Source organism: Mya arenaria, chromosome 13 (assembly GCF_026914265.1).
Source record: "Mya arenaria isolate MELC-2E11 chromosome 13, ASM2691426v1".
In the NCBI taxonomy this organism is placed as follows: Eukaryota; Metazoa; Mollusca; class Bivalvia; order Myida; family Myidae; genus Mya; species Mya arenaria.
Window position 1 is genome coordinate 64,454,922 of NC_069134.1, and position 13,609 is coordinate 64,468,530.

The 13,609-nt window shown below is 33.6% G+C and overlaps 1 protein-coding gene across 1 annotated transcript in view; it reads left to right on the forward strand.

The window, feature by feature from the left end:
* The window catches only part of LOC128215465 (CUB and sushi domain-containing protein 1-like), an 86,947-nt gene that overhangs the window by 10,411 nt on the left and 62,927 nt on the right, over positions 1 to 13,609 (forward strand). The window lies entirely within an intron of this gene.

Genomic DNA, 13,609 nt, shown 5'->3' on the forward strand with positions numbered 1-13,609 from the left:
ATAACTCACCAACTAACCTCGAGATTGAAATTGTACAATTTGCATGAAACCCTCGTTTTCATATCTCTGACAGTGAGTGCAGGAACTATTAAAATTGCAACAGTCCTTTTAAGGACAATTTCTCCATTAACATCTGTTAAAACATGCTTAATGCGTAAATCAAGTTTGTATTTATGCTTGATTTCCATGCTAGCATGAATCTTTTCATTTTCTGACTGGCATCAATCACATGATACATTCAGAATCGCTGAGTACAATAAGCTGCATTCTACACACGAATAATGGTACAATCTATTTCCAGCTTCTATTTGTAAAGTACAATATAGAGATAATTTAATTGTTAACACGAATGGCTGTCTACGAGAAGACACTTGCGAAATCGGCAAACGTGTTTCGTATGATTGTGTTGGGGACTACGAAGTAAGTGTTAGAAATGCATCCTGCAAAGCTGATCATACATGGAGTGCCGAACCTTTTTGCACATGTAAGTCGTCAGATATCTTGTACATCTTTTTGAAGATAATATGTGCAGTAAATTTTGAATATCGATCTTTATTTAAAATAAGAATTCAAAAATTTATATCTAACGTTTTACTGAATTTCATGCACACGTGAAAATTGAATGAAGTGTTGTTAATATTGTTTTAATTAGTAATAAAAGTATCGCACATCCTTCCATAAAATGTGACATTATACTGACACTGATACAGCGTAATAGAACAATCTATCATTACTGTAATCTAGTCAATTTATAAAAAAAACTTACTTTTTCAAATTGTAGATAACACACAAACTGGTAAAGCTTATGTTGCCACAATCGGTGCAGCAGTTGGAGGAATTGCTGTTGTTATTACAGCAATTTTAGTAATATTGTTTATTTGCCGACAAAGAAGGTAGGCAAACGTACTTCACTTATTACATACTAGCATATCATTAGTCTAATTATGCACATTAACTCAAACGTACTTAACTTATTGCATATTAGCATATCATTAGTCTAATTATGCACATTAACTCAAACGTAGTACTTCAAAGAAGGTACTTTAAATTATTTATTCTGAATGAAACTTGGTAACATTTGCATTGAGCAGATGATAATGCTTTTACAACACTGCCTGATAAAATACTCTAATTTCATAATTAGACTTTAATATAGACAAAAATGTTTATTAAAATTACTCCTTCCGGACATGATCTTACATAAGTAAAAGAACATATTCAATAAAATATATAGCTTCTTTTCCACAAATCATAGCAAAGCAGCCAAATCGCCAACACGAGGTCATTATGAAATGACGGTTAAAAAGGATGCCGACCACTCGGATTGTTATAACGAAATCAACGTATCACAAATAACCAACCGTAAGTATAGGCACCATTGATGATTTCCAATTGAGTGTTTTAAGCTTTTACATATTTGGATACAAAATAGTATGTATAATCAATCGACGAGTAATCATTTGGTAAATATAATAAGAAATAAAAACAAAACTAAAAAAGAACAAAACATGAAGAATTATCACGGAGTCAGGAAATCGAGTTTGGCAGAGACGATCGCGCATCAAGCTAAAGGAACCCACAACAATATTCGTATTGTAATAAGACCGCAGACGTCATTTTATCTACACATTTCACCTTTTTCAATTGATGCCTATCTTTGCAGGAATGTATTCTATTTTACAATTTGAATACATTTTCTTGACGTATGGTATATTAACTTGTTGTAATAAAATAACTAAATGTAATTTAATGTTGTTTTTTGTTACACTCGGAATTTATATTTTAGATTCAAGATGAATAAAATGACGTATATTACACTCTGATTCCATGTATACAAGAATATTCGTATTGTTATAATGATTCATAATAGGTATTAAATCGATATTGTTTGTAGCAGAAAATTAAGATCCACGCTATATAAGATATCATATATGCTACTTATCGTATAGAAAATCAGCTATGTATGCTGATATGCTTTTTTCAGGTGACGACGCCGCGCTGTCCAGATCCAACAGCTACCTTTCGCCTGTGGTCACTGATGGCAATTATTATGAGAGTGTCGATTGAAAATGCTTTAAAGAGGGATTGACCTTCGAAGTAGTGCAAATAACACTTTTTAATGTGAAAAGTAAACGAATTAACCATTCGCGATGCTTCTAAATTGTGTGTTACTATATATACTTACTTATTTCGGGAAAAAATGTGATTTTAAAGTAGGTTTCTGTACATTAGACTTGGTAGATGCATTTTTCTAGACCCGTTCACTTCCCTTGGTGCTGATAATTCTTCCAACGACCGTGTCATTACCGCTTCAATTGCAGCAGGATTGAATTAGTTTCGTTTCGAATGTGGTGGTTTTCTTGAATTTCTTTTCCTATATCGACAAACAATGTACGCCACAGTATGAGTCAAACTGGCATGATCAGTTTCGGGCAAACTGACTGAAATATCAAAACTGTATATTAGTTCACTTGTGACTTTTTGTTGTTGTCTTTCCTTCTTGTGTCTTGATTCTGGAAAACAAAAAAGTCCAAAGATTTGTTCAAGAAATGTTTTCTCTGTAATTTATATAACTTCGTATAATAGAGTAGTATCAGCTGACTACGCACTAACAGCCATTTAACTCATTGCGGGTGCAAGGGATTCCATAACAGTAAACCACATTGTGAGCACATTCATTTTGTTGACCCTTCATATATTTTTACCCTTCCGTGCCCGTCACTCCAGCCGTTTTGCTTAGCTTATGGTTGTAACATACGCGGGACTTACATCCCGTTGTATGGAAACGGACATTCCAGTTTGTCACATACTGACTCATCTCCTAACTATTGTACATCTCATAACAAGGAACAAGTGCTACTGTTTATTAGGTTGTGCATCCATTGTTCGTCATTGCAATCCCACACCATTGCTGAGGTTAGATGTAGTAACCGTTCAATATGCTTCCCGATGTTGCCAATAATACAATAAAAACTACAGGGAAAAGCCAAAGCTTCATTAAAAGAATAAACCCTGTTACGGGACACAAGGCAAGGGCTTAAACGAAAAATAAACACCACAAACAGACCACTCACGCATTAATATAGTTTTACCGATGGGATAACCGCTTTGAAACGATCAGGGAAACAAGAGTTAACTGGAAAAAGAGTCATATGGGGTCTTAAACTGGATTGTACAGCCATAAACGCATACTTATCCTTACATTTATCAATACCTACCTAACTAATATGAAAACTAAGGCTCTGTCTATCACGGGCTTGAAGTATTTATTTTCGGACACTTACTAGTTTAAGTATACTTAATGACTATGTGAAACACACTAGGAGTGATCGGGAAACGTTAGTCATATATGTTAATGGAACTAGGAAGTCTTTCCATCCCCCCACCCTAATTTTAAATAACAAGCAGTTTTGATGCAGTTGACTATTTAATTAATATATACATAAACATCTACCATAAAATTGTAAATATTGTATATGCTACATTATACCAATATTTATGTATAAAATATGAGTTGTCCTACTCATTTTAACTTAAATAGAGCAATTGCATTTGATTAAGAGCACTCAGCCATAAGGATAATATGTAACGAAATCCATTTAAATATGATGGTACATCATGGCCAAACATATACTCAATTACTAATCATAATGAAACAAATGAACCCCTATCTCTAAATATTGAAGAAATTATTGATATTTTAAGTTAATAAATATATGTTGCCAAGCAACTCGGACACTACAACAGCAAAAACATATCTCAGTGAAAATAAACATTTCCAAAAACCGGTTAAAAACTGTTACAATATGTATGAAAACAAAAAACGCTTTGTTTAGATTTCAATGGAAAATACAAATACTGCTTTCATCAGCACCAAAGTAGCAGAAAAAGCTAAACAAAGATTGCTTATACTTTTAAAATGTATTTCATTATTGCAAATGATAAACGAATTTAGCAAACATCATGTTATCAGTTTATTATTAAAATCAAGTAAATTTCAATTATTAGTTTCCATAGCCTTGCCAAGTTCATGTATATACAAACAGAGTTCTGTGCCAGGCTACCCGGGCTCGAACATTCTTCGCATTCGTTTTGTAATAAATAAGGTTTAAACTAACCATCATTATGCATCATATATGTGGCGAGTTTTGTTTGACTTATTATGTAATTTGCATTTGATTACATGCTCGCATATGACTTTAAACGAGCCAGAAAAATATTTGATTATATTCACAACACAGATCAACGAACGATATCAGAAGAAAAAAGATCGTTTCTCAAAGCCGCGGCCACAACCGGCATGAAATAAACTCATTTATGAATAATACTTACAGACTAAATTTACTTAAAGAACCAAACATACTCACTTAATGCTACAGTTTTGATTCATTTTCATAATGCGATTGTGAAATACTAAAACCAATACCCAATAAGACGTACATATTAACTCAAACTATGCCACCATACAAACATGGTTCTCATTAAGGTTCGGTTGATCAATCTCAAACAGTAAAATAACCGGCAAGCTACTACTTATTTAATTTGACCTGTCAATTTTAGCGGAAACCAGTTCTTAGTGAGAACATTGTATTATAGTTTATTAAAGGGACAAGACACCAGATTGTTCCAAAATTGGAGAAAACAGTATTTCCTCAAAACATTATCAATGCAAACTATAATGTGGAAGATAAAACGTCATTTTGCATAATATATCTGTCAGGCGACTATAAATTATTTGCTAAATTTCCATCCCCACCGGCCCGTTCTTTTACCGACGCCCCTTAAATCTTAAATGACTCAAATAAATGTGTTGAAGTGGGGTCCGTTTTTACGTGTTATGTTCGGGAACGGTGTGGTCATGCTTCATGTCATACCAAAGGATAAACACCTCCTTTCATATTTCCCGAGAAGGCGCGAAATTCAGAGACGCTACTCAAAACATAACAATAGTAACATATATTAGAACATTTAAATATGTACATTGTGTAAATTCCAAAATAACTGTCACTATGGTTACGGTCAGGTTCAGTATATATTTCTTCATATGGCGCTTCCTGAGACCCTGATGCTATCAACATCGGCTCTACCTGCATCAGAGTTCATGACAGCGTATGAAGAACTTTTGTCCTTCGTCAAGGACCGATGGAAACTTGATGATGAGTTCTCTGTATGCCAAAGTTATCGATTTGATATAAACGACAGACATTTCTTGATTTAAAAAAAGAGATTTGCTAGATAAAACGAATTAATTATTTCCTTTTCTGCGATGATATTACATGAATAATATTGTAAAAACACTATTTTGCATATGCTTTATCAAAAATACATTTACAGCTGCAGATGCAAGCTCAACAGGCAAACATTTCACGATGACTCTGATCCAATATATATGCAAAAGGCTACAGAAACATGCTCAGTAGCATAAAGTTTAAACATAAACCCGGTTTAGTGGCAATGGGCAAATGCCAAAGACATAGAACACAAATAAGTGCAAACAAGTCCAACAGACCTTTTACGAGAAACACTCAAAGACATATTACATACAGACACACTACATATGCATTAAACTATATTTATTAGGATATAAAAGGTTTCAAAATTGGAATGCTTTATCAATGTATATCATGTGGCTTTTTTATAGAGGGCGAAGAAAATGTCTCCAGTTGCTGTCGAATACGTCAGTGCAAAAGAAGTGAGGAACAGGAATAAGAATCGGTATTCAAGCATTCTCTCAGGTAATTTGTTTGTATGTGAATATTTATTTGACGGAAATAAATCCCTAAAATGTATTATAAAAAAATCTTAATGCCAAAGCTGATCACGTATAATTCGAGTGTTTTACAGTCGCAGATTATATGCCTCACTTGACTCCTTCTGGAAATAGCTCTGAACCTGATTACATCAACGCTGAACGCTTACCGGTATGTTGCATGAACATTTACATATGCCTCACTTGACTCCTTCTGGAAAGAGATCTGAACCTGATTACATACACGCTGACCGCTTACCGGTATGTTGCAAGGAAATTGACAAGAAGCAACGAATATTTCTTTAGATCATTTAAGGCAATCATCATGTTGTTGTATAAGGATATGCGTCATCAATGACAAACATATGTTGATGTGTGGTGTGTCAAAATAGGTTGTTTGTACAATAAAAAGTTTTGTATTTGAATACCGTGCTTTCAAATGTGTTGATTGTTTCCAACATTTTAGGGTGATATAAATAATATGGAATTATTACATCCAATCCCTAATCAGAAGATTTCCACATATGTTAAATCCTTGAGATATATATTTGAGAACTACAAGAAGAAGGGAGCGTTCATCGTAACCTGGACACCTCTAGCTGCAATCAAGACTGACTGCTGGAGGTTGACGGTTGAACACGATGTCCGTACAGTCGTAATGATAAACCACCAGAGTGAGATGAAGGTGAGTTCCATTTGATTAACTTAAAAGATATCCATTTACCTAGTATCACTATGTACACAGATAAGGATTGGAGATGAAGCCAGATGTGGCTTACATGAATATGTTACTTCTCTTACGAAACATTATGTTCTTAAAAATAAGTATTTTATAAAAGTGTTCAGATCCTATCGGAAAGACGATAAAAGAAACGAAAACACTGTAAACGTGAGGACGATTTTATATAGTAAAAAAACATATTCAGTTTATCCTATATTCAGTTACAAGAATTTAACAAATATACAATTAACATTAATTTAATGATTTGGGAGAAAGCCTTTGGCTTATATATTTATCTCACATCTCTAAATAAAATTTACTTTCACGTCTTTGCCCGTTTGGCTTGTGATTTTTGTCCCTGTAAACAAGATGAAAGTATTGACAACGGGGCGTGTTCGCATTATTACGTAGAACCTCTAACTTCTTTCAAGTTATATTATATACTGTCGGCTCTAGGAAGACGAGATATACTGGCCAGAAAAATGAGGATCATCATCATTATCATCATTGTCATCATCATCATCAGAAGCAGCAGCAGCAGCAGCAGCAGCATCAACATCATCTTCATAAGCAGCAGCAGCAGCAGCAGAAGCAGCAGCAGCAGCAATAGAAGCAGGAGCAGCAGCAGTAGCGGCAGCAGCATTATCGTCATCTAATGAGACTGCTACTCCTACTACTACTACTACTGCTACTGCCAGGAAACTTATATTCCTACAGTTAGCACTCTATAGCGACGTTTATAAACGTTATAAACCACCAGTTAGATATAAGGTCAATATCACATTCGTGGTCATTCAATACGAAATTTATTAAACCTCCAGAACATCGAAGTAATCATTTCACGCCACTCGTGAAATTTTGTGTCGTGAAAAGAAATGTTCTTGAGGGAAATCATTTAACTTTAAGACCTTTTATTACAAACGCAAATAAAGCAGTCGGTATAGAGTTTTCAAGGGTTTTCTTATGCCCGGAACGACTTGGACAATTTCGTCAAACGTCAGTTTAACGCGCGAAATGACATCGTTTTCATCAAGTATCAAAAGTGAAATAAATATAGATTATATCCTTTAAACGTTATATTCACGAGAGGGACCGTAAAAAGAAATATCGCTTTATTTGAAGTATCACGTTTACATGTCACCTTATCTTTCTAGAAATATGCAAAAGTAGATGCAATCATGTTCTGACGATGGGCGATATAATCGCGCTCCAGAATTCGATCATATATTTTCATAGAATCCAATGATCTCTTCGTTTTACATCTGCGACGTCCTGAACGTACTACAAAGATAATCAAACGCATTGACATTCAATGAATATATGCAATGAAGCTGTGGCATAATATTCAGGGACGAAACCACAGACGTTTTAAATATACCTTACTTAAGGGGATAACAACGGAGCAATCTTGAAGGACAATTTTTATTTAGCATATTTTAACAAACGATTATAGACATATAATACAGATCTACATCAATTATGTCCTTTACATTGTTTTATATAATGTGTGACCTTATTAGCAAAATATGTCCTGCGGCGGAAGTCTTGTAATCTCAAAAAGTGAAATTTATCTATAAGTAAGTGAAGGTTATGAGACTAAACTAACGATTGCCTGCTTGTTACGAACACTTAAAACACAAGGTTTCCACAGACTGATTCATATCCGTTCACGCAAACATTAACTAAGAGACACTCTATAAAGAATCCTATACATATTTAAAAGGAACCACCAATATTGTTCGAATTGTATAATTGATCTCAGTATATATTGGCTGAATATGGACAATTCGGCATTAAATAGAATTTAAAAAAAATGTATAATGTACACGTCTGGTTTAATTCTTAAACTGATCGGCATTTCCGAACCGCTTTCCAATCGGTACCTATCGTTAACAGATACTGCTCGTGATATTCTGTTATCCTATACCATACACCTGTACGTTAAAAATAATTATCCTACTTTCGGATTTTTATTTTGCAAGTAACGAATTTTACTTAACAAACCAAATAGGGTTAAGTTTATATCAAGGAATACTTAACACGGATAAATAACTATTGTTTAATATTAAACTTACTTCCGATTCAAACATTCAACCATAATAACCATTCAATGACTCTCTTAGCCATTAATTGTAACAACAGTCAACGCTGTTCCGGTACTTAAAAGATGCTTAGTTTGAACAATTGTATTTTCTGCTTTGCAACACGGGACTCTTTTTTGTAAATATACTTGGAAAAAATCGCATTTTTATGACAACGACAATCAAAAGATACGGTTTGACGAAGGAACACGCTTTATGTTTTAGCTTTAGTCGTCTCTGTTTAAGAATATTATATATATGTTCACCAACTTGACATGTTCATAAATCAATCGAGTATGTAATACTTATATAAAAGCTTATATACAAATGATACGTAATGTATGTTACATGAAGATTACCAATATACACGTATAAAAAAGCCCGTTGTTGCAATATAAATGTCAAATTGCTTGACAGTTCGTCGACATCAGTCGGTGAAATTGGAATATGTTTCATTTTGCAGAATGCATTCCTTGATTAGCACAAACTGAAACTGGTCCTGAAAAAATTGGTGTCATATTAATATTTTGTCTTACTGACTTTAAAGCCTATGACACACACTTTTTTGAACAGACGTGTTTGATCTGCTATGTTTCAGTCAGAGTAAACCTCACGAACACAGAATGAAACAAACATTGTTATTATAAAATAGCTTAAGGCTGAATGTTAGTCATAAAATCAATACATTGCAATGTTTGATGTGAAATGCAACGTTACACGTATTGTAAAAGAGTAAACACGCACCACAGAGGGAATAATTTGTTCCCTGTAGTTCCTCATCTCTCTGATGAACTGGGCAATAGCAACGTCTTGTTCAATCTCCATCCTCTCCAAGACCGCTGACGCATCACAGAACAAGCCACGTCTGTCTGCTCCGTTCCTGAAGGTGTGACAAAGTATACTATACACTTTAAGTATGTGAGCTTGTTTCTGTAGTTTTTCACATAAGTATTGTCGCTACTTCATCCAATACCGCTAATATAACATAGAACTTGTCACTTCTATCTGCTCTATTTGTGATGTGTAAAAACGAAAAATCATCGATTATGCATATATACCAATAATAATAATAAGGTGTGTGCCCGTTTATTTGTGTTTACTGCGCGAAAAAAACTTAAGTTGAGTGGTGAAGGAGGAAAACGGTATAAGAGACCTTGATTATCCTTTTCGATACTACCAGCTTTGACTGAATCCGGCACAGTATATACTGTGTTAAATGTTGGTATTAATCTTAATATACAATCTTTTATAGTAGAAGGCCAGAGTTTATTTCGTCAAGGCATCATCGAGAACAATTTTGTTTTCAGAACGCTTTAAACCTATAATAAGGATTTTTTATGATAAATTCAAACCAAAGTAATCGAAAGAAGATTTTCCTTTCAAGAGTTGACACAATATGTACTTTTATAACCTTTATAAGTACATGCGTTTATAAAACGTTAATATTTGAAAGGGAAGTTTGTGATGGCACTTGTGACATAACGAACGTAAATTAGAGAATTTTAATGTATAAATAACCGTAATAAATTCGTATTTCAACATTATAGAAAATTATAGATGATGATAGTGATGATGATGATGATGATGATGATGATGATGATGATGATGATGATGATGATGATGATGAGGAGGAGGAGGAGGAGGAGGAGGAGGAGGAGGAGGACGATGATGATGATGATGATGAGGACGACGACGATGATGATGATGATGATGATGATGATGATGCTTGGAAGACTTGAAGAAACAAAGAGAGATCCAAGAGATCCGGATGCGATTACCTAGCTCTTTTCGAATAGAACTGTTCATTTTCCATGTGCTCGGTGTAAAGCAATAATAGACGGGTATCAACTGTACTCTGCTGAACCAGAACCTAATACTAAAAAGTATATGTAGCTTTATATATTAATCATGTCCATGTTTTAAGTTTTTGTCTTAAGTATTTTATTAGTCAAAATAATCATGCTGTTATTTACATGAAATATTTCAAGTGGAAGCGAAATTATACTAAACTGATAAAAAACCGAGGTAATAAGACACTTTTGGCGATATTTCACTATATAACATTGATAATCTTTCATTCTAAAACGCTTTCATCGTATTTATTATAGAAACAGAAGGTTAATTATTTTTATGACTTTTGAAATTTCTTTTAAAAATGTTCAGTATCTCCAGTTCTTTATAAAAAAAGCACTGAGGTTCCTCTTTTGGACGATACAGGCAACTGCCTTGTACTGCTTACAAGGCGCTATGATCCGGCCACGTATCTACCTCATTAAGAAAAAGTGAGTCAGCGGTCTAGTTAGGAATTTACTTGGTATTTCCCAAACATTTCTGTTTAATAAAGCATCTTGTGGCTCTCGGGATTTAATCAGACATGATTTGAGACTCTATGATCGTAATATACGCACTTTATTTATTTTTCTCTTATCAGTTAGTGGGCCTGGTCCTTCTTATAATCAAATAATTATTTTTGACATTTTTTGTTGTTTCAAAATGAATTATTCAGTTTTGAAGGGAAGTAACTGCAACGGAATTAAGAAAAATTTCTTAAAGTTGTTACTTTCCCTTTAACGTTTGGAGTAAAAAAAAAAAAATACTATTAAAACTCCTTTTTAAAAACAGCATTTAAAAAGCAACGTCATTTATAATTTAAAACGTGTTTTTTCGTGTCGCGATATTGATGCAATAATAGCCATATTTTATGTCATGTTGCGCAACAGTAAAGTAAAAAAATGTCGAGTGTTCTTGATGTTAACGTCGCGACCTAAATACAAAGTTGCAATGGCGTTTGTTGTTTTCCGTATGTATACGTTGGACGTCCACACAGTCATTCTTGATTGTATAATTTGTATACATGATGAGTTGTGCGGTCAAAAATTAGTAGATCCAAACGATTAAAAAGATTAAAGCAAACATGACAGATAGTGGGTCCTTTGGTCTAACAAGCAGCAATGCCAGGGAGGTTTAGAGTTCCTATTCAAATAAACCAATTAAATTATTGGGAATATACCCAATCAGAAGCATCAGCTATACATACTTAAAGTCGCTGGTAACGAATTACCAACTTGGAAAGAAGCTCTTCTAGTAGTAGGACGTTTCAGAAAGTTGGCGTTTGTAGATGAAAGGAGGAAATTGTTGACCATATTAATAAAGAATGAAATATGTACCATTCCAATAAAGGATTTAAGTTGGTTACTGGTGACGACATAGGGTAAAAAAGCATTTCGAAATCTGTTGACCATATTGATAAAGAAGGAAATGTTTAATTAATGGTTAACTGCTGACGACATATGTGTAGAAGCGTTTCGAAAACTCTTGACCATATTAACAAAGAAGGAAGTAAATAATATGTTGAAAGGTTATTTATGTTTTAACACTTATTACAAGGGATATTCACAGGGTTCTAAAATGTTGTCGCCACTTTTTGGGGGGTGGGGTTAAAGGGTTTAAGCATTTTAAGAGCCTTAGATTTAAAATAACTATATTACTGCTTTCCAATTTTCCCTTTAGAGTAGTAAGCGTCTACTACAAGTTATCAACCACATACCGGGGACAAACCACCCCAAAGGAGTGAACCGCATTGTCTGCACATACATTTTCGTAGACCCCTTGTTATATTTAACCCCTTCTTGCACGTCTTTCCACCGGAGAGGGTAACGCCGAAGATGTTATAAGGAAACGGATAGTCCAATTTGTCACAGATTGGTTGTTCTTCGCTCCTTTGTCCATGTTCATTAACGGTTTCCATGTCTCTTTATAAACAAACGCACTTGCAATTCAAAACTTCATTTATTGAATTGAGTGCATAGAAGCACTCGGAAGTTGACTACATTTAAAATTTTATGTAAGTATTAATGTAAATAAAAAAAGCAATTTTAACTTTATATGTCTCTTGTGTCCAAAGATCTGGGCACAATAATACCAACAGTTTTATGCGTTTATAATACAAGGTCTTAAAATGAAATTATTTCTCTAAACAGCTTTATTTTTCACGACTCAAAGTTTCACGAGTGGCGCGAAATGATTACTTTGATGTTTAAGAGGTTTAATAAATTTCGTATTGAATGACCACGAAAGTGATATTCAACTTATATCAAATTGGTTATTCATAGCACTAAATACAAAAACCTCGCTATTAACCTAGTTCTATAAGATTCCCAGATAATATTCCTGACAGTCTTCATCTGTGACGTATGTGATTGAGCAAAAATGGGTAATCAACAGAATAACATTTTTCACTTTGATTTCTATTTTAAATGGTGAAGATGGTGATGATGATGATGATGATAATTATGATGATTGATGATGACGATGATGATGATGATGATGACGATGACGACGACGACGATGGTGATGATGATGATGATGATTATGATGATGATGATGATGATGATGATGATTATGATTATGATGAAGAAGAAGAAGAAGAAGAAGAAGAAGAAGAAGAAGAAGAAGAAGAAGAAGAAGAAGAAGAAGAAGAAGAAGAAGAATTAATAATAATAATAATAATAATAATAATAATAATAATAATAATAATAATAATAATTAAAATAATACAAAATTAACTGTGAATTTCAAATGTACAGAAGAAGTTTATGATTTCCTTGATCAAAAACTTGCATACACAGTACATTTAAATCAGCGTGTGCTCCTTAAAAAAGGACTTTGTAATTTCAAAACAAATAAAATTCAACATTTTCGGTACGTATTTGATAACACTTCTTAAAGAAATAAGACAAGAGCACTTGATTAGTATTAAAGGCAGACTCAACCATTATATTTAAGGCCAATACTTAAGTTTTGCACAACGACAGGAACAATAAAAGAGTTCTACTTCACAGAAAAAATAATGATTTGACATTATTTGAATCGAAAAAATAACTACATGTATAATTAAAGATTGATGTAAATGTAATACTTAAAAACGTCTCGGGTACCAACCTACAGTTTAAATCTTAAAAAAGTAATAAGTCGCATTACAAACTAAGGACCAAGTTTTCTTCTTGGAGTGTTCGTAAAAATTAAGGTGTTTGAGTTCTCTCCTTTTTGACTCAAATG